The 23,054-nt window shown below is 45.9% G+C and overlaps 2 protein-coding genes across 2 annotated transcripts in view; one reads left to right on the plus strand and one right to left on the minus strand.

Moving 5' to 3' along the window:
* The window catches only part of IFT140 (intraflagellar transport 140), a 1,373,663-nt gene that overhangs the window by 208,808 nt on the left and 1,141,801 nt on the right, over window positions 1-23,054 (minus strand). The gene's annotated exons all lie outside the window — the stretch shown is intronic.
* Window positions 10,481-23,054, plus strand: part of TMEM204 (transmembrane protein 204) — a 167,285-nt gene continuing 154,711 nt past the window's right edge. Inside the window, exon 1 of the mRNA XM_086941300.1 lies at window positions 10,481-10,731. The gene's annotated coding sequence lies outside the window, so the exon portion shown is untranslated. The remainder of the gene's footprint in view (window positions 10,732-23,054) is intronic.

The following is a 23,054-nucleotide window of genomic DNA, read 5'->3' on the forward strand; positions in this document are numbered from 1 at the left end:
CCTTATTATTTCAATTCAGAATACATACCATATAACCAAGGTACCATTTTCTTATTTGAGTCTTTATTACCCAGGTACCGTTTAGTCTAATGGGTTTCCCCTGTTATGCATTGACTGTGTCATCTGGTCACAGGTCATCTGACTCGAGGAGGTGAGCATGGTTTTGACCAAGCGGCCATGAGGGTGTCTGTGACTTTATGTTCAATGGTGATACAGGCATTAATGGAGGCTAACCTTGATTGGAATATTGCCGTCACCAGATTATCTTTGGTTTCAACAGTAGGCAGTTGTAAATCTAGCACATCTGTCACTCTGTGCACTACTTTTGCAAAGAAGGTGGTTTCTTCTCATGGTGGACCAAGTGTTCATTCCGTTAGTGGACCAAGTCGGGATGCCCTGGTCACAAGCAAGCCGGACTACAGGAATACCCTCTATGCCAGGATCAACAAAAAGCTCACCAGAAGGCTGCAGACCATTCAGAACTTGGTGGCCAGAATCACTCTCAACTTACCACACCACACTCACATCACACCAGACCTGAAGGATCTCCAAAGGCTCCCCATTCACAAACTAGCACAATTCAAGCTCCTCGCCCACACTTTCAAGGCACTACATAACATTGGTGCAGCATACCTCAACAATAACATCTGATTTCATAAACCTTCCAGACACCTCTGTATCTCCGGTCTCCTACTAGCACAAATCCCATACATACAATAAAGCAAATATGGCGGTTGGACCTTCTCCTACAAAGAATGGAATGACCTGCCATGACACACACACACTCCTTGAAGCTGAAGACCTGCTCAAATGGCACATACTCACGGACACACATCATTGTTTGTGCGCTATGTAGGTTTATCAGTAAAATTGTATGTCTGTGCAAATGTACTGGTCCTTTCAATGGACAATGTGCTGTCTGTAAATAACAGTGGCTAACACATCATGCACTAGTAATATATCACAGTGTCCTCATAAATTCTACACCAGGTACATATTACACCCATACCACTCTCCTGTGAAATGGGCATGGTTCATTTGTGACACTTGTTATTTGTATGATGCTCAGATTTTTAGAATCCCTATCATTTCAGTGATGTAACATTGATGGTGCTACACAAACAAATGATGGAAAGAATGCTGAATAAATCATACATTTACCCCCAGTCAAGAGATCTGGGTTAAATCTGTCGTTCTTTTGCTCACTATGCCACCCTAGTTTGGACCCAGCCATATGCAAATCAGTCTTGACTCTGTTCCTCATGAGAACAGCCCAGACCGAACTGCCAAGCCAGGTCCTCCCTGGACCGGAAAGAAGCATCCTGTGACCAGTTTCGGGGTATTACCCCTCATCAGACAGGTTAGCTTGGATCAAGTTGCACAGTGAGCAAGGGATACATGTCTGGGCATACTCGTCTCACTGAGGGCAAAAAAAGTGCTACACAAACAAATGATGGACAGACTGCTGAATAAATCATACATTTACCCCCAGTCAGGACATCTGGGTTAAATCCATCGTTCTTTTGCTCACTACGCCACCCCAGTTTGGACCCAGCCATATGCAAATCAGTCTTAACCCTGTTCCTCGTGGGAACAGTCCAGCCTGAGCTGCCATGTAGGGTCCTCCCTGGACTGGAAACAAGAACCCTGAGACCGGTTTTGGGGTATTACCCCCTCATCAGCCAGGCTAGCTTGGATCCAATTGCACAGTGAGCAAGGAAAACGGGTCTGGGCATACCCATCTAACTGAGGGTGAAAAGTGCTACACAAACAAATGATGAACAGAATGCTGAGTAAATCATACATTCACCCCCAATCAGGACATCTGGGTCAAATCTGTCGTTCTTTTCCACACCATGCCACCCCAGTTTGGACCCAGCCATATGCAAATCAGTCTTGATCCTGTTCCACATGGTAACAGTCCACCCCAAACTGCCAAGCCAGGTCTTCCCTGGACCGGAAACAAGCACCCTGGGACAGGATTTGAGGTATTACCCCATATCAGCAAGGCTAGCTTGAATCCAGTGGCACGGTGAGCAAGGGACTCACGTCTGGGCATACCCATCCCACTCATACACTCAGTGCTGTTCCTTACACTAGTACCAAATCTGAAGTGCTACTTCTACTGTGCCCTACTTTTTGCATGTCTTTGAAGGAAGCTTGCAGTGGTCCTGCAGTGCCACATTTATTCCATGTCTTTGAATGAAGCTTGCACTGACTGGCTTGGCAGTACCACACTTGCATGTATTTAAAGGAAATGGGCACTGGTCCAGCAGTACCAACCAAGTTCCATGTCTTTCAGGGAAGGCTGTGATGCTCTTTAAGAGTGCTTCATGTCTTTTGTGTGTAAACTAAGGGCCTTCTACACTCCTGCTCCATGTGCTTTATTTCTGTGTGTTTCTCTTCTGACCAAAATACTGGTTTAACTGTCTCTTAAGCCCACTTCAGTTATTCACCATACAGAGTCATTCACATATTAGTTCATCTGTTCAGAATACCATACATACATATGGGAAATGGATCAGCCAGTCCTCTTCTGCCACTGGCTTTGTTGCCACTGTTTGGTTCAACCTAGTCGACAACACCTGGCCTTTAGGATGTCGGGTTCTCTGCATAGCAGTATTTTGCTTGCTTACTCAGTGTTACTCTGGGCCTAAGGAGATATTTCCTTTAGTTCATCCTCTAGTGGCTCGCCTGCAAAAGCAGACTAGTGCTTATTAAGTAATGAGAGTACCAGCGGCTCCACTGTCATTGGTCCACAAGCTTCTTATGCAGAACACAAGGCACCATTGCTGCATGCTTCAAAACCATGCCACCATTTTGAAAAGGTATTCTGCATACTCTGTAATTTTTAACTGCTCCAAGATAGTAGACCAGTCTAAAGCATTACTTTTTTAATTTTTTAGTGCAGCACTTGCCCCCCTCATTTAGTTGGCATGTTTTTTTTCTTTTTCTTTCTATATTTCTCTCTTTTTTAACTTTGGATATGCTTGCACTACAAAACAATCACCTCCTAGGTTCTTATAAGGCAAGTGGGACTTTTGTTATGCCAAGACTCTTCCTCCGAAAAGTCCACAAAGCTCAGACTCACTCAGTCGGCAGTGCTGATCAAAGTGCGACTGATGGGAGATTAGATCAACTCAGTGGGCATTCAGGCTAACATTTCAGCTTACTTCAAGTCCTTTGAATTACACTAGTGGACCGATGCACCAGATAATTAACCTGTGTCTCCTATGACACCATCAGTCCAAACTCTGCTCCTTCCTATTGAGTGGTGTACCTGTGTGTGGGTGGTGCAATTGTGTGAGTGCAGGATAGCCACCATGTTTTGTGAGGGATGTACCTGTGAATGAAAGATTAACATTGTCTTTTGTGAGTGTAGGGGAAGTGGTCTATAGGTTGAAAGTTGTGCCTGCGTGTGTACAGAATAAGGCCAATGCCCATGTGAATGAAGCATGAGATATGCCTATGAGAGGGTGGGGTGCCTGCATATGCCTTTAGGTGCATGTACATTACAAGGGCCAAACTTATTGAACAAAGGTGTCCTTTTGAAATGGTCAACCCCCTCCCTTTGGGTAGTTGATGTGATTTTGACTGGAAGTTCTCTGTGTTCCTGCTAAGCAGGTCCCCAGCGCCAGATCTCTTTCTCAAAACTGTGCAATAGTTTTCCCAGTTGGCAATACCTTTAGTGCCCTCTGTAAGTCCCTCATAAATGGTACCTAGGGCCTGAAGCACTAAAGAGGGTCCCCAAGGGCTACAGCACAAATTGTGCCACCCTAAAGGACCCCTCTCCAAGGTCAAGCCAACTGCCACCACAGGCTGCGAGTCTTGGTTTAGGCAAAAGTGAAAACAGGACATAAAAAACATACCTGTGTGCCAAGCCCCCTAACAATGCATGTAATATTCGTAAGTCACACCTACATCTGGCCTTACAGCCTTAAGAAAAGGCACCTTAGTTTACATACAAGGGCATATCTGCATGAGCAAATATGCCCCTGTGCTGATCAGTTCCATTACTGCCAGTACAAGTAAACAGAGAAGCCATTTTAAAACATGTGCTGGACACTGGTGAAAACAAGTTACCCAGCTACATAATGACTTCACTGAAAAGAGGGATGTTTGGTATCAAACATCTAGTATTAATAAACCCACATCGAGACAGTGTGGGATTCAGGAATACATGCACCCAGAGGGCACCCTAGAGGTGCCCCATGAAAACCTTCCAGCTCCTGGTGCTGACTGAATTTGTCAGCCCGCCACCAGAGAAGAGTGTGGAATCTGGACCACCAAAATCCAACATTGTAAAGCACCACTGCCGCCTAGCCTGAGCTGAAGTGGGAAACGGTGCCAGTGTGGTCCCCCTGCCCTTCAGAGACAAAGCCCGCCAAGGACTTGCCCACTGTGAACCTCCCGGTGCCACCTGCAGCCTCTGTTTGCAGCCTCCTCTACCGCGAGTGCTCCCAGTGACGAAAATCAAACGACTGACGACACCTCTGCACCCGTCGCCTGTGGAAAAGGACCAAAGGTATCCTCGAGCAATTTGAGACTTGAGCCCCTGTTGTTGTTCAGACGGACTGGCTTCCCAGTCCAAGCCTGCGGCCTCTTTTCGACAGGACCGATCCCCATAGGATAACATTGGGCACACAACGCTGAAAAGCACCTATGCACCTGGACACCCCAGTGCCGCCTGAGGTGACCAGTAGGTGCTGCCTTGGACCTTGCCTCATACTGACCTTCATTCCAGGAGAATGGTCCCATAAGTTGCTGTACTGTACCTAGGTGTTGTACTTGTTTTCCATCAAACAGGATAACATTGCAGCTTCTGAAAAATGCACTGTATCGACTTTTTAAATGCAAACGTATTTCTCTTGAAAAACATACTTACCTGATCATATTAATTCTGGTGCCTTAACATATATAAAGATAAGTGTTATTTTTTATAAATGGTGTGGATCTCCTTATTGAGTCATGTGCATCATTGATTGACTACTGTGTGTATTACACAACCAATGCAAACATGTTGGACTCCTATTTAAAACAAAGTTAAAAAAAAAGCAACAGCACTGACCCTTTTCCCAAAAAATCCTCGAAGAGTAGGCTAACCCAGCCTCTGCATTCCTTCCAACAAATATCACACAATTAATTTAGGAATATGGTCATAGCAAGCAGGCCTGCCGGTAGCCCTTCTGACCCATATCCACCACAACCCTTCAAGAAAATTCTTCTAACTAGCTCTGCTGCAACAGCAGTAAGAAAAATCATCAATAATTCTTCAACTACAGGAATATTTCCAGAAGACCTAAAAAAGTCATACATACACCCATTACTAAAGAAAACAACCTAGACAAGCTAAACTTTGACAACCACAGACCAATTACCAAATAGAGCTTTGCTTGGCAAACTGATAGAAAGAGCAGCATTTGCCCAAATGTCACAATTCATTGAAAATAATTCCATATTTTCAGACTTCCAAATAGGATTAAGTCCAGAAAGAGGCAACAGAATCTGTCCTCATTGCCATCTGCGATGACCTTAAGAACAGAGTTGACCAGAACGGGGTTGCTGCACTACTTCTCTTGAACGTCTCAGCTGCCTTTGACACAGTTGACCATGACACATGAATACAAAGACTCTACGAAGCAGACATAGAGAGGACTGCTCTTGTCTGGATGACATCCTACCTTCAAAATAGAACAAATATCATCCATACACCCCTTTCTTGCCCAAACCATTCTTCACAAAAGCAGGGGTCCCTCAATGCTCTATCATTTCACCTATGCTTTTCAACATCTACATGAAGTCATTACCGGCACTGATCATTCAATTTCACCTCACATGCTAGAACTGCAGATGACACACAAATACTCCTTATACTGGAAGGCCCCAAAGACATTGGAAACTCACAAATGTTTACTTCCCTCAGAGCCGTTGATCAGTGGATCACAGGGAGCCCCCTCAAATTGAATGCTTTTAAAACTGAAATACTTATGTGGAGATTAGAAAAATTATGACCCACCTGCCTCCTGGCCTGATGATCTGGGAGCCCCGCATAACGTATCTTAGGGCGTAAGAAACCTCAAAATTACCATGAACTCCAAGCTATCGATGAATGCCCAAGTGGACAAACGTGCAAGATCAAGCTTCATTACTATAAAAACTCTGCGACGTATCTTCCACCACCTGGGAGTTCCACACAAGGTCCAGGCTACTATCTCTCTTGTACTGTCTTGGTTGGTGCAGTGGTGAATAGTAACTTGTGAATGTTTAGTACTACAAGGTCCCAGTCTGTGACATAAAGTGCTGTGTACATGCCACCCATTTAGGGTGTTATAATCACAAAGAAGGGGCGAGGGTTAAAGACAATTTATACTCTGCCACCCCGAACCCCCCGAGAGAACACTAGTGTACACACAAAAGGGGTGGGAAGAGTAAATAATAATACCATATGTACTAATGTGGTAAAAGATAGAGCCAGCCCCAATAGGGCAAATCACTATTTGGAAAAACTGCCCTCACTCACATACCGAGGTATGTGACATGCTTCATCATTGGGCCTGCTTACAATACGCCCTGGTGTACCCCACACAGGACGGAGCATAAGGGAGGGGGAAAAATAATAAATTCCACTTAACACAACATATAGTCAAACAAACTAAACAGACACAACACTTAACACATCCACTGTGGTGAAAATAGTGCATACACCATGTGTTTCCAAGCCGAAAAGTTCTACAAAGAAATTGTGCAGTATGAGGAGTGATTTAAGACTGATTAAAGGTGTCAACTAGAAAACCAACTTTATTAAACGTTACTTGGCACCTCTACCAGGATTAAAAAGATGAAAGAACAGAGGATGGGAAAATGCCTTCAGGAGATAATTAGGAACCTCCAGGCTTCCCTCCTACCACTGCCAGGGTCAACATGTTTCGACTGCTCTTGATGCGCCTGTATGGTCTCTCCAGTCTTCGTCAGGACCGTCGCATTCGGTTTCTCTCGGGGTCCCCCCGTGATCTGGGGGAAAGTTATTACCCCTACAGGGAGGTAGGTCCAAGAAATCCTTACCAATCCTGTGTAATCTATGGAGAGTGTCCCCTTAAGTGCGGGAAAACAATCACGAGTTTATGTATTATAAACACTCGCACTGGTGTCCGGTGTACAGGACGCCAGAGAACATAATCGTACTGAAGGCTTGTACTCCGCAAGTCTGGTACAACCCGTGGCACCCATTTAGGGTGACCAACCGTCCGTAAATTTCACGGACAGTCCGTAAATTGGACCTCACGTCCGTTGTCCGTAAGGATCCCTTTTACGGACGCATTTTGTCCGTAATTCTGGGCCCTGCAGGGAACAGCACTGTTCCCTGCCAGAGGCCTCAACTCCCTAATGGGACCGCCACAACCTCCTCCTCGGAGCACAAGAGCAGCCCCACCCGCCCATTGTCATTCTGTCTGCGGGCTGATTGCCACATCCAGAATGACAATGGGCCAGTTTGGGCTGCAAAGCATGTGGTGGCCGGCCTCCTACAACCTCTGTCCACGGCAGGCATTCTGTCAGACAGAAGACTACCTGAGGGGGGTGGGGGTGGAGTTGTTTATTTGTTTCTTGGTTTCTTGGCGTTTGCAGAAGCATTTTGTTTTCACGCAGGAAGCCTATCGGGCTGCCAGCTAGTTTGGGACGATTAGAGAGGCAAATCGGAGAGTTAGTTTGGATTGTGTTGTAGGCAGGAGCTCTCAACTTCAATGTTATTCTACACAGAAGACAATGTAACTAGATGAGGCTTGCAGTGACATGACTGAATTTAATAGAAAATGGGTTAGTGAAGTATTTAGCAGTTTTGAGTGGGAGGAGTTTGGATTGGGTGTTGCCCAATAGAATGCCCCCTTAATTATCTAAATGCACATGTTGCTGAATAAACGTGTAATCATTATAGGCATCTGTCAGAGTAAAGCTTTGTTTGTCCAGTCTCTAAAAGGGGAGTCGGGGCTTTCTGGTGCACTGTGTGCATGGTTGCACGTGCCAAAGGATACGTTTATTTAATTCCACTGGGGTCAAAGGCTATTAGGGTGACAGTATTGGCATTTTAGAACGGATGCATATTCAATATTAAAGGAAGCCATGATTGCTGCTTTTTTATTTGATGAAACTAACAACCATTAACAAAGGAGAGGAGTTGGCCTAACGGCTAGGGCGCTCGACCTCGGACCTGGAGGAACTGGGTTTGAGTCTCGGTAACGACGCCAAACTTCCTGTGATTCTGGGCAAATCACTTAATCTCCCCGTGCCTAACAAAAATGAACGTGTGTCCGAATGTAACGTAACTGGTGCTATGTAAAGCGCTCTGATACCTGATTCGGTTCGGGTCTAGTTCGCGCTATATAAAACTCTGCTAAAAAAAAAAAAAAGCCAATGGTTCTGGCTTGTTGCAGGTGTAACGTTACTTGTTGTGTTATTTGGATACAATGACAGAAGACGCAAAATACCAGTTAGGCGGTACACTATACTAAGCACAGATTTTTACCTTAGGTGTTTAAAGCCGCACCCTTAATTACATCAAACATCCACTTTGAAGAAACCCCCCAGTTTTTTCATCCCACTTAAAGCCCTGGAAACAACACTATGTCACAGTCACCTCATGACCTGACGCTGTGCATCATGCATGACTCATGACTCAGATTGCCTATGTGCAAGGGCATAGTGAACCCTTCCCCACCCCACCCCTTGCTTTAGGAACTAGAGCAAGGGTGATGTTCTTGCTGGGCCTCTTCTGCCTGCAATTCTGCAGACAAAGGCTCAGCTCATAATTAAAATGAAAAAGTGGGTGAGTAAGCGAAGAGATGGGTGGATGGCTGGATAGATTAGTGAAAGGGTGAATGGATGAATGTGAGGGTGAATGGATGGATAATGAGAGAAAGGATGGATGGATGGACGAGTGAGTCAGTGAAAGGATGGATAAGACAAAATGTAAAAAGATAGATGCTTGGGTGGAAGGGTAGAAGGATGGGTAAAAGGGTGGGTGGATGAGTGAAAGGCTGGAGGTAAGAGTTAAAGGGTGGTTGATGGACGAGTGAATGGTCAGATGTATGTGTAAAATTATGGATGGATGGATTGATAAGTGAAAGGGTGAATGGATGGACCCATGAGTGAAAGGTTGGATGTAAGGATGGATGAGTGAGTGAAAGGGAGCGTAAATTGACAAAAGGATGGATAGATGAGTGAAGGAGTGAAAGGGTGGATGGATGACTGATAGGATCATTGGATGAATTCATGAGTGGATGAGCAGATGGATGGGTGGAAGGAAGGATGGCTAAGTGCAAGGGTCGATGGAGAGAAAAAGGGAGGATGGATGGATGGATGACAAGGGTGAACGGGTGCAAGTATGAGTGACTGTGGATGGATGAGTAAGTGAAAGGATGGCTGGATGGGTGAAAGGCTAAAAGGCTGGATGGATGAGTGAATGGGTGGATGGGTGGAAGAGTGGATGGATGAGTGTACCGATGGATAGGGTGAAAGGCTGGATGGATAGATAATGAATGGATGAGTGAAATGATGGATGGATGAGTGAAATGAAATGAAATGAGTTTGCAAATGGTTGAATATGTTTGGCTATGGATGGGTTAAATGATATACTGTTGCGTGAAATCCTCTGATGTGTCTGTAAAACTTACCTGTTGTCCCAAAGTTTTGTCCTGAATTTTGACCTCCTGTCCTGAATTTTTGTCCTGAATTTCGACCCTTTATCCTGAATTTTTACACTCACTGTCCTGAATTTGGACCCATGCCAGTTGGTCACCCTACGCCCATTATTTTAAACTTGCATTAAACACAGGATAAGATAGGCTGCTATAATAAGTGCAAAAAGTTTCGAGATTTTTTTTAAAAAGGGCTTCCAAAATATAGATTTTAGTAATACCCAGACTGCCGTACTGCAACTGTTTTTTAAATGTCTATTAAAAGCACACCCTTTGCACAGCCTAGCTGGTAGCTCCCTTGCAGTGCCTTTCAAAAAGAATAATTGTGTATCATCGGGAAGTTTCAAGTGATTCCACCAATTAAAGCCAACACCGGCTTCCAGGCACCCTTTACATATGCACATTAACCAGTTTCACACATTTACATGTCTTTCAGGGAAGCAGGAACCCTAGCGAGAAGGCTTGTTTAGCTGCCAGCACTTCCCTCGATTTCACAGCACAGGGCACTCCCTGCCTGGTACTTCAGCTGATGATTTCAACTTTCGGAATTAACCGTATGATCAAAAAGTATGGGCACTTCGTGCCCCTCCGATCCAGCCCACTTCGACCACTGCTCTTAACGGGTTCATGTGTACAAAGACGTGTGTTCAGTATCTCCGTTAAAGGGGCTGTTTCCTATTTTCCCAGTATATGGAATGGGGTTTTTAAACTAAATCAGATGGTGGGAGAAGTCGTGCCAGACTCCTCCCCACATTCCAAGCACTCTTCCTCCAGATACAGACCACCGCCGCTCTGAGGAGTGAGGAAACCCTGCGTCCGGAGCAGGGGGACCATGTGATCGAACTCCCACAGGGGTGCAACTGCGGGAACGAACCCTGCGTAGGATTCAACATGCCCAGGCAAACCAAGCAGTGAACGCGCGGGATAGGGGGGCAATAGACTTCCCGCGCCGCTACACGCTTTTGCAGTCTGGGAATGCGCGTCGGCACTTCAGTTTCTCCGTCAGGAATCTTACTTAGTTCTTCTTGGCTGTGTACGTACGGTACGTAACAATTACATTATTTATCAGCATAAACTATTGTTCTAAGCTCAGGATAGTTTCCAGAGGAACCATGGAGGAGACAAGAATAAGAAACAGCGGCGTGACGCGAAATTATGGCGCAGAATATTTCGCGGGTCCCCTGAGCCTCCCGTATCTCGGTGATACTCATTGGCCTTGCGTCAAATTGGGGGAAGAGGGGGCCGAATGGCGGCCGCCCCCCTGCCCAGCTGGGGCCTCCGTTACGCCCCCTTACGAGAAAGCAGGTTTTCGGATACATTCGTGGCGTAAAGTCGAACTGCGCCTCCAGAGATGATGCGCCCATGACCCTTAATGTGTTTACCACAATGTCACCTGTGCGGTAACTTCGGCGGATTGATACGCAGGCGCCGAGCCTAGGGTGACCTTCCGCTCTCCGGGTCACTGTGGAGGCGAGGTCAGTCGTGGACGTTTGTGGGGTAGCACAGCCTACGGCATTCTGGCGGCTGTAGCCTGGGGTCAAAGTGCGCTATTAACGACTGAAAACTGTGATTCTCAGACAGTGGGAGTGAGGAGAGAGGGGTGGACACGGCTAGATAGAACACAATATTCGGTTATTATTTTGTTGACCTTTCATCAACAGGCAGCTCCAAATAAAATATAAGGTACACACCTGAAAGCACAGTCATGCAGATTAAAGTCATCAGTGGGAAACGCACAAAGCTGAGCGTTAATACGATCATTAGTGTCTCACTGATTCTCTCTGGTGCATTCAGGAAGAGTAAAGTGCATTTATAGTGCTACGAGGCACCAGAGAGTGACATCACGCACCGTGCATATCGAAGTAGTTAAAAAAATGTATTACAAGCTACAGCAAAATGTGTAAAAGGATTCAGTGTTTAAGTGCGTGCAGTTACTTTAACAGACACACTTGCTTCTCACTCATTGGCTTTCCTTCCTCTTGTGTTTGCCCTTCCCGTGCAGCATTCATTGCCTGTGTACCATCCTTTTGATGCACTAACGTGTATCCTATTTAGTGCTCGCAATAAGGGAACAACGGAATCCCTGTACTCCCCCCCCCCCCACGCGCTGCATGTTCCTCCGTCCTCCCCCACTCGAGTGCTGCCTTTTACACCCCCACCCTACTTGCTACGTGTTGCACTCCTTGTCCCAATCACCCTGGTCATTGCTTCCCCCTCCTAGGTTTTATTTGACTAAATTCTTAGTTTAACTCTTCCTTCCCGTTTCTTGTCGCTCCCCCCCCCTTAGTCCGTTGCTTCCTCACCCGTTCTCTCGTGCTTCCCCTCCCACACGCTCCGTCCGTCATTGATCCGCCACTGTTCGTAGTGATAAAACATTTTTAAGTGTCCAGCAGCTACCATTTACTGTCAACTCTGCGTTTAAAACAAATTGACGTCCGTCAAAAAAACTCAAGTGGCGTCCGTCATTTTGGAGCAGTAAAAAAAAAAAGAAAAAGAAAATGGGGTGCCAACCAGTAGGCATGTGCATACACCATCACGGATGTGCAAACCTACTCAATGAGGCAGCACCAACACCCTCATGACACCTAACAAGCTATGTTATATGTGTCATGACATATTTTTTCTTCCTTTTTATGCCAAAGCTATGTAGCATCTCCAAATAGCAACGGGTTCCAAAGCCAAGATCCATTGGTTTTCCCAATACTTATTTTATAGTTTTCAACTAAAAGGACACATTATAGAACTGGTAACACCTCTACAGTACCTGTCACAAAAGAATACTTCTGTCACTATCAAGCTTCAAATAATGTCATCAGTTGAAGCCAGTACTGCCTCTCAAGAGGCCTTTAGCTTCGCAGAGTGGCCAGTTGCACACATTTGCATTTCTTTCAGGTAGGAAGCACCCTGGAGTGAAGTCTTGCTTCTCCTTTACCTGCCTGCCCCTTCTTTCACTTCCCAGTATAAGAGGGCCCCTAACTCCCTTTTAGCATGAGACAACCCAATGTAGGTGTAGAAAACGGGGCTGTTAATTGAGGGGGGGAGACAGCAGGTCCAGTCCTCCAGGCCTTTTCTCAGGGTGCAGGCAGCAGGTTCAGTCCTCTTCTGATTTTCTTAAATAATTACAGCCCTTCCTCGTCCTGGCCCTCCCTGCCCAGATTCTACATCCCACTTCCGTCTCCGCCTTCTCAGAGCCTTTCTGTTCCCCAGTCGCCCCTTCGCCTCAGTCACTCCCCGAACTCCATCAGTCGTTCCTGCTCTTTCACCTTTTTCTTCAGCATATTCTGTAGATCACTGCCTTTTCCCACCGCTTTTCATGGGTGCATGATGGTACAGGGTCCCTTCACTACGGCTGCCTTATGGCATATGGGATTGTATTAGCATACCCAGGGTGACATCCTTTCCAGGCTACAGTACTACCTCGGGTGGTGTCCCTCTTCTTGATATAGCGTCGCATCAGGGCGACGGCCCTTGTTTTTCACCGCACCCCCCACCTTGCAATGGGGGGACATTTTCCACACACTGCAGGCAGGCCGATAAGGTAGGATGGTCCAATTGTACCAGAATCTGATACTGTGCCCCCGGCACCCCCTCTGCAGTTTCCCCACTGGACCTCACTTCCTCTAGGGCGGCGATCTCCTTCTCCTCTTGGGCCAGGCAGAAGCTGGCGCTAAAGGCCAATGTTCTTGATTCTCCTGGGTGATGTCCCCTCACCCAGCATCTGAGACTGGCAGATCTTCAGTCCCAGCTCTGGTCACATAAGGCAGAACTTGTGCTGAGCTTCTCCATGCTGATTTACAGCTTCAGTTTGCTAATTTTAGAGTCTTAAGCTCTCCTTTTTATAATCCTTTTCCAGACTCTAAATGTAATTAATTGTCTCTGTCTTTAAAAGTTTATGGTCTGGGCTTGCCCACTTTGAAGTGTCCATTTGTCAGCTAACCGCAGAATGAGTGTCTCCAAATCTGATATCCCCAAACATGCATGGACATCAGCCTCAGTGATGTATGAATCAAAAGGTTTCAAAAGGCCCCTCTAGCCCTACTCTTTATGATTCCCGTATGAGGCCCACCCCCTTCCTGAGATGTGCCCAGGCCTCTTTGGCCAGTGGTCTTTCTTTAGAATCAAAGATAACCTTTTGAAGTGCACTGAAAAGCTAGGCTCTTCCTTCTTCCACTGTGTGTCCCGCTCAGATCTCAGGAATGCAGCAAACCACAAATCTGTCTTTGGGCTCCTCTACCTTAACATATTCCTCCAAGCCCTGGGGTTCTCAAACAGGGACCCTTGTGCACTGCACCTTTCACAAACATATGTGCATGCTGCACGCAAACATGCCTTCACGTACTTCACCTCTCCCAGGCACACATACATTCCAGCGCGGTGTGTTCTACCAGACACACTCTGTCCCCATGTACTGTACTACACGGGCCCACGTACATACAGACAGTGCATTCAAACAGTTACGCTCTGTCTCCCAGGACTGTAGCACACTCTGGCTCAAATACATACCAGTTCAATGCGCTCAAACAGGAACACACTGTCTCCATATATTAGCGCAGACCCTGTATCATTACCTACTAGCGATGTGCACTCAAAAAGACCTGCGCTGTCTCCAGGTACAGTAGCACACTCAGGCTCACGCACATACTGGTGCAGTGTACTCAAACAAGCATTCACTGTTCCCATGGACAATAGAACACTCAGGCTCATGTACATGCTGTTGTGGTGCACTCCCAACAGGCACAACTTGTCTGCCAACAAAAATCCTGATGTAGGCTAAGGATGAGGTGAGAACACAGACTTGGAACTTCCTATGAATGGCTCAGTAGAGTCAACTTCCATGATACACCTCAGGTCAGTGGGCCTGGCTATATTACTAGATCTCATACTATGAAAACTGTATGCAGCTACCACTGCGTTCCTGCTACGCAGCTCCCGGCGAGGGCGGTAGCCCTACACTATTATGAGAGAAGCGCATGGTGCGCCCTTTTCCATCTAACCAGACCACAATCCATAAGACAGGCTTAGGTCATAGCACACAAGCATGGTTCGTGTTTGCCCATGAACAGAATTTTTTTTACCAAGGATCCAGATATCACCACAGCTAGGGCACTCAAGGGAGGGAGTACACACTTGTATGTCACTATGCAGAGGCTTTTCCGTCCCCAATACCCATTATAGTTCCTCCACTTTCTGATAGTAGCTCATATTTAGTTCCTCTACCTCTGGTTGTACAGCACCTAGGGATCCTACTCCCTCTGACTGCAGTATATCCATAGTTCCTATGCCGTCTGATTAAAGTCTGTCTATAACTCTTGCGGTCTCTGACTGTATCCTATCTATAATTTCCACGCTCTGACTGTAGCCTGTCCAAAGTTCTTGTGGTCCGGCTGTAGCCCATCAATCCTTCTTGCACCTTGATGTAGCCAGACTATAGTTCCTGCACCTTCTTACTGTAGCCCATATCCAGTTCCTATGCTTTCTGTTTGTAGCCCTCCACAGTTCCTGCATCCTCTGATTGTAGCCTGTCCATATTTCCTGTGTCTTCTAATTGAAAACCATCTAAACTTCCTGCACTGTCTGACTGTAGCCAGATCGAGGTTCCTGCGCTCTGACTGCAGCCTGTCACTAGTTCATGTGCCCTTTGATTGTAGACCACATTCAGTTCCTGCACCCTCCTACTCTAACCAGTCGATAGTTCCTGTGCATCTACCACATCAATAGTTCCTGCTTCCTTTGAGTGAAGCCCGTCCATAGTTCTTGTGCCCTCTGATTTTACCTCGTCTATAGTTCCTGCTCACTCTGATTGGAGTCCGTCCATAGTTCCTGCACGCTCTGACTGTAGCCCATCCATAGCTCCTATACCATCTGATTGGAGCACATCTGCCCATTTCTTTGCTTTCTTACTGTATTCTGCCTATAGTTCCTTTGCTCTGATTGGTGCCTGTCTACAGTTCTGACACTCTTGGACTGTAGTCCGTCTATAGTTCCCATACTCTGTTTGAAGGCTGTCTAGAGTTCCTGCACCCCTCTGATCATAGCCTGCCTATAGTTGCTGTACCCTTTAATTATAGCTCATGCATAGTTCCCACACACTCTGATTGTAGCCCAATCAGCACTGGATCATGCCGAATCCCGGCTCCATCAACTATTTCTGTTTGTATCAGGTAAACCAAGGGAAACATGCTGAATATGTCCTGATGTAATTTTCAGACAGCGATGCCCACACGTTGGCTGTGTTCTGTTCGGAGCAACTAAAGGCAGGCAGAGAGTGGACTTTCTTATTTTCAATTCCAGCCGGGCCCAAACAAAGGCTTAATTTAAAGGGTTACCAGCCCCTTTTTGTTTGACTATCAGCATAATGCTGGATGGTAGCTATCTGGAGCCTAACACCAAGACACCAAAGCAATGTAATAAAACAAAGGCGCACAGCATGTTATCACTTCACAAGTACTTAAGAGAAACTATGATTTGGAGGCAAGCTTTTAACTTTGTATGTACCTATGTAAGAGTTTTGCTTGCACTGTAGGAATGTAAGATGTACCTGTACGAGTAATTACACAAATATTGATGTAAATGGCACCTACTATTTTTTTTTACTTTCTTTAGCACTGCTCATCTCAGTATAGGGTGTCAGAGCGTTTTACCTCACACACAGAAGTACAATAAATCATATATGTGTGTAAATCAATGTACAGGAAATGTTACATACACAATGGGGGTCATAACATATAAGGTGAAGAAATCACAAACTGTGCATACTTCTAGACATTATATGCTAACAGTCGGGAGAAACACAAAGTCAGGACAGAAAGCCTGATACAGGGACTGTGGTTGTCTGTACTGATAGGACTTTAATACTTCCCTTTCTTTGCAATCTTAGAATAACAGACTGAGAAACATTAAGGATCTAAACCCATGACTTACAGTTTTCATCCTACTCCTTGATTCAGGTAAAGAGACCACTGTGTTATATTCAGTGCTTAATTTGTAAAAAAAAAAAAAGAAAAAAATCCAGGTCTCTAGTTGGGAAGCATGCACTGCCAGCGTCGCCATTGACAGAACCTACACACTACTAACCAGCACACGGCTGTTACTGTGACAATTAAGCCTATTCCAGCCCCCAAAGCTATAAAACTAGCTTGGGCGGCAGGTATTAGTTGTTTTTAATGCACACTGAATTAATAAACAATTGCTGTTCAGCTCATTTCTAAATTATACAAACGGCAAAACAGCTGTCATAATTGCAGGTGTCTACAATTACCCTTCTATGCTACTTTATGAATCAAAACGGCGACTGGCCAAAACATAGAACTCTCCCAGAACTGTGTTAACCAGTAGAATCATCTTACTGCTATTATAGTCCCTTCAAAATTGCTGGGCACATAATGATCTCTGCAGCAGGTGTCTTATCCCTGTGAGATAATTTAAAATGCAGTCTCTTTGTGGTTAATTAAGTAACCTAGAACAAATGTATTGTCACATATGTCTTTGTTGCCAATTTCCTTGCAGCAGATTTTTTAAAATAAATGTATAAGTTGACTGTCAGACTCTGTTTTTCAAGCTCCACCCCTCGTGACTCCACCCTCTTTCCTCAGCCACACCTTTTTAGCTCCCGGAGCAATTTTTTTCTAATTCCTGCACTGAACCCGCCTATAATTCCTGCACTCTTTCACTGCAGCCCATCCATAGTGCCTGCGCTCTGACTGTAGTCCACAGGGCAGATTAAATTGCCCTAAACTTAAAAGATTTTTATAACCCCATATATATCAAATTCAAAATATAAACAATAATAAACCATAAAATAAAATTTTATTTTTCGAAATGAATCAAAACTTACAGTAAGATGTTTATTTTTGTGTACTTCCACATTATTTATAGGTTTAGCTGCACCATTTGCAGTGTTGCATCATATGGTCCAAGTTAAATCCGGCAATGGAAAATTTCTGTGGTGTCCACCTTCTCTTGATTCCCTATTCTGCATAGGTTAATCCAGCCCTGGTAGCCCAGCTATAGTTCCTGTGCCCGACTTTCGTCTGTCTATGATTCCTGTACCCTAACTGTAGCCCACAATCAGTTCCTGTGCTCCTGGATTGTAGCCGGTTTACAGTTCCTGCACCCTGCGTGTACATAGTTTCCGCACCCTCTGATTGTAACCCATCTATCGTTCTGGTGCTACCTAATGAAACCTTGTCGATCGTTTTCGCATCCTGAATACAGCTCGTTTATAGTTCATGTGCCCTCTGATTTTAGCCATTATATACATCCCGCAGCCAGGCAGCCTGATCATGGCCGGTCAATAATTGCTACACCTTCTGATTGTAGCCAGCCCATAGTTCACATGCCTTGATTACAGCTAGTCGATAGGTTCTGTGCACTCTGGTAGCAGCCTGTCTATAGTTGATTGTTAACCATCCATAGTTCCTGCATCCTCCTTAAGAAGCACCTCTTTAGTTCCTGCACCCTCTGATTGTAGCGCCCATGTATTGTTCTTATGCCCTCATCCGTCCATAGTTCCTTGAAGCTCATTTACTACAGACTTGGGCAAAAATGCTGGCATACTTTAGGTAATTTGGGGTTTTTATGTTACGGTTGTTACGCAAAAGTCACAAATTACGCCATTACACCATGTTGCATAATTACATGACAAAAATGTTGCACAGGAGAGAATGACGGAAACTGGAATAGCTGTTGTTTTGAGGCACTTGTATTTTTGGTACTATGGTTTAGTGCACAAAGCGTTGTCGTGTTTTACACTGAAATATAGCACTAAAAACCAGATATTCATTTCACATACCTTCTGCGTAATTTCAAATCACTTTTTTGAAAGTTTGCTAAAGAAAATTACACAAACTTCACCCCCCAGCTACAGGTCTGGTGCCCTGACTCAGGCCTCTCCGTGATTTCCGCGCAATCTAATTGTGCCTTGTTGAACCTTTCCCTCGTAAGCCGCTATGATGCCTGACCCTAATTTAACCTCTCCTTCTCCTCTTCTTCTTCTTCAGGCACTGTCGAGCTATCTATGTAATTCACATCTACCATCCCCTCCCTCGACAACAAGAAGTCTTGGTTCTACAGCTCTTCTTTCTCCATGCCTCTCGGTGCCCTCCAAAGTGTTGTTCTTTCCCTACCTTAAGTAGTAACCCCCTTCTTCCCACGTAGGCCCTTCCTGGTCTCCATGTGCCCTCCCCCACTCTTGTTTCAGTTCAGCTGTTCCAGTCCCCCTCACCCTCTGTTAGCTTTCAAAAAGAGCGCAGGCCCATCCAAGTCAGGGTCAAAGCCATGGAATGCGGGGGGAAGGGGGGGGGGGGGGGGGCGTATGAGATACGTTCAGCTTACAGCTGCCAGGATGTGTTAATGGGGTGTCGGTTCACTTCCCGACACCACCCAAATATCGCCCGTATCGGAGATTCTTGGTTTACATCGCATGATGGGAAGATATAGGGCTCTAGCACAATGCCTCCCCCACCTCCTCCCCAAAAATGAGGATATCTCGGTGTTCTCAAAAGCGGGGGCACACATTTCCCCTCCTACTGCCTGCTAGGCAGCGGGGCTGCTTTTCTCAGCTCACATATGTATTCCATTAGAGCGGTTGGACAGACGGAGGGCCGAACTTGAGAGGAATGTGGGCCAACCAGGGAGTACTTCGTTCGTCCTGACAGAACGCCATTACGTTCTACTATAAACGACAGTCAAAGGAGGCGCTCAGGACACTAATAATGGCTTACATTTATATGGCGCGTCATACACACTCCTGTCGTTTCTAACAGCCTGATTCATCAATCATATTTGCGCTCGCAAAGGGCCAGATTCTGAGAATCTGGCCCTTTGCGAGTGGAATTTTTGCATTTGGGATTCATCATCCCAAATGCAAAAATCGCTATTTAGAAACTCGCAAATTTGCGAGGAATAGCATTTAAGGAATCTCTATTAGAGATTCCTTAAATGCTATTCTTGAAACATTTTAAAAATGCGAATTCGCAAATTTCGTCCGCTATTTACCGCGAGGTCAAACCTCGTGGTAAATAACGAAAACTTAGAAAAATGCTTTTAAAAGCATTTTTCTAAGTTGCATGTTACACACACACATGTCCTTAGGACATGTGTGTGCGCAACACCTGTTGAAATGTGCATTTAAGGGGTGCATTTAAGGGGTGCTACAGGGTGTCCTTTGGACACACCTGGCACCCTTCAAATCGCTATCTTATTTGCGATTAGAAAATTGCTAATCGCAAATAAGGAATACTCCCCATTCATTCCTATGGGCCTTTTGGCCCATAGGAATGAATGGGGAGTTATTCCTTATTTGCGTTTAGCGATTTGCTAATCGCAAATAAGGAATCTGTAGGAATCGCATCTAAATTTGCGATTCCTACATGAATCACGTTTTGCGAGTCTGTAATAGCGATTCCTTATGAATCGCTATTTCAGACTCGCAAAACGGGTCTTTCATGAATCTGGCCGTAAGTGCTGTAAATCGCAGGCGTTACCACCACACACCTCAAAGATTACTACATTTACCGACATCGGGCGGACGAAAGGCCTTGCATGGATTTGAACTTGTAACCTGCACATCACTGCAAGCGACACCTTATGAGACTTCCAAGCCAGCTGTGTAGAAGGCTATTTAGCAGGGCAGATTAAGCAGCCATTTTTAAACAGTAGCTGCTACCTCCTCTCACAGTATACAAACTTCAAACGTTTTCATAAAAACGTAGAAACAAGTCTAGAAACGAGTCTAAAATAAAAATATATTTTAGGGACAAAATTGATGGTATTCTGGACTTCAACTTTCCATAGAGTTGACTTTATTTTTATAATCAAGAAAGTGGTCTGAAAGAGGTTAATGTCGGTGTTTAACCAATACATGATAAACAAACATTGCCAACGCCTATGCAGGAGCTATTGGCTTTGCCAAAATGTTTTAGCCATGTTGTACACCTATTCAGCATGGCTAAACGTTAGGGAGGTAAAGTAGAGTGGTGTGGAATTAAGTGGCGTAAAGTGGAGTACAGTGGAGTGTTACGGAGTGGCATAGAGAGGAGTGGCATGGAGTGCTGTAGAGTTGAGTGTAATGGAGTGGCATAGAGTGGAGTGGTGTGGTGTAGAGTGTTGTGGACTGTCACGGAGGGAGTAGAATGTAGCAGAATGGAAGGGTATAGAGTGGAGTAGAGTTGAGTGGCCTAGAGTGGAATGCTGTAGAGTGTCGTAGATGGAGTGGCATAGAGTGTCATGAAATGGTGTAGGGCAGAGTGGCATCAAGGGTATTGCGTTGAGTGGAGTAGATAGGCATAAAGTGGAGTACTGTAGAAGAGTGGAATGGTAGAGTGCTGTAGAGGTGAGTGGTGTAGAGTGGAGTGGCAGAGCATAGTTGTATGGAGCAGAGTGGAGTAAATTGGCAGACTGGCATAGAGGGAGCTGCATAGAGCATCGTACAGTGGAGTAGTGTCATAGAGTAGAGTAGAGTAGAGTGTTGTAGAGTGGAGTGACAGAGTGGAGTAGAGTTTAATGGAGCCGAGCGCCATTGAGTGGAGTGGTGTGGAGTGGAGTGGAGTAGAGTGGCCTAGAGTGAAGTGTGCTTGAATATCATTTTCCAGTTGTCGCCTAACCCCATTAGCTGCTTTGAGGCATACCCATTGCAAAACTGCTTCCATCGCCTCCCAGTCCATTGCACTACTGTCCACAGTACTCCAGTTCTCATCGAAACAGTGTGGTAATGTCTTGCTGACCGTTGCCTCAAACTGAGGGTGTGTCAGCGCATCCGTCCACAGGCGCCATAGTGGTACCACTGGGCGTCTGTGCTCTCCCCCAAAACTCATCAGGATAGGGGAATTGTCAGATAGATAGCAGGCCAAAACAGAGATCTCCGATAGCACCTGTGCCATACCATTGGAAACCAGGCAATAGTCTAAGCGGCTAAGAGTCCCCACTGCTGGAGTATAACAGAATACATTCTTCATTGGATGTCTGTCCCTCCATATGTCAAGAGGGCGCAATCCTTAAAACATGTCGCGTAATGCTCTGGTCAGGTGGGGCTTAGTATGGTGTCTAGGCAGTTCCCACTCTATTGCACCATCTAGGATGCAGTTACATTCCTCTGCCATAACGATGTCTGCATCAAGGTAGGACGAGGCAGCCACTGTAACTCTGGCATAAAAGTCCGGACAATCAGTATTTGGTGTGTAAAGGTTCACCAAACACACCTCCCGGCCATCTAGAGCTCCGTACAGCATCACGTATCTACCCATTGGGTCGAGAACATGGCCTCTGTGGTGAAATGGAACTCCTGTGGCCACCCATAACAGCACACCATGCGCATACCCGAAATATGAGGTAGCATACAGTTGTCCCCTCCACCGCTTCCGTAGGTTAGTAATGCAATCCGCCCAAATGTGTTTTTTGGAAAAATGCAACGGGCATTATAACGTTTCAGATAGGCATGCACTCTCCTACGCTTCTCAAATTGGGCAATACCCCAGACAAACCAGGACATTTGAAAACAGATCAGTTTTATTAGAAACTTTATGCTTCGCTAGAGGCCAGGTCTCAGAAGAAGCTGCGAGGCTGAAGCCCTCAAGCACACTTTCCATGTCTACTTACCTCTCTCCCATTTCTCTTCCGCCGGCATGTTTCCAATACAGTAGAGTCAATCATGATATGTCTTACCAAGCCAACCCCTTGCCACACCCATCAACAAGTCAGGCCAGAGCTTCCATCACTGACCAGTCTACAGTTCGGGCAGCACCGGTACCATCTCCATCTCAGCCAGGAAGGCGTAGGAGTCTCTCCAGTGGGCGCCCTCGCTATAGGGTATATCAATTCTCACAGTCCTACAGAACGTAGGGATCACTACAGGCCACTGCTATCACTAGCTGTGCCAGGGTCACTTATGCATCTCTGGAATGAGTCTCTTGTGTCCGGCGCTACATCCACAGCCTAGAGTGTACAATCCGGGCAGACCACAATTTTCTCCAAGCGTCAATAATCGTCCTCCAGTCTATTCTGACGTTCTTTTTGTCTCCAAAGGTGGGCAGATTGTCTCTGTGTGCTCGGCATAGTCGATCCCTGCCGTCCTGTGTCCTGGCTAGTGTTGTTCATCAAAGTGTCTAACCAGTCGATTGCCTCTCCTGAACTAAAAAAAGACACCTTTCCTTCATGTAGGACACGCAGTTTTGCTGTTGGAAAAACCAGGCTGTATTTCATGTTTAAGTCGCTCATGCCTTTCTCGTCCGGGGTTGAGAGCGTGCAGAGTGCTGGCGTCGTAGTGGTGGCGGGTGCGGGGGCCAGGGGTTCTGGCGCTGGGCGCTGTCCAGGCACGGGCGGGCGCAGACAGGCTTGCCGCGCGCAGCGGCGCGACCGCGCAGCGGCCGG

Source organism: Lissotriton vulgaris, chromosome 10 (genome assembly GCF_964263255.1).
Source record: "Lissotriton vulgaris chromosome 10, aLisVul1.2, whole genome shotgun sequence".
Classification (NCBI taxonomy): Eukaryota; Metazoa; Chordata; class Amphibia; order Caudata; family Salamandridae; genus Lissotriton; species Lissotriton vulgaris.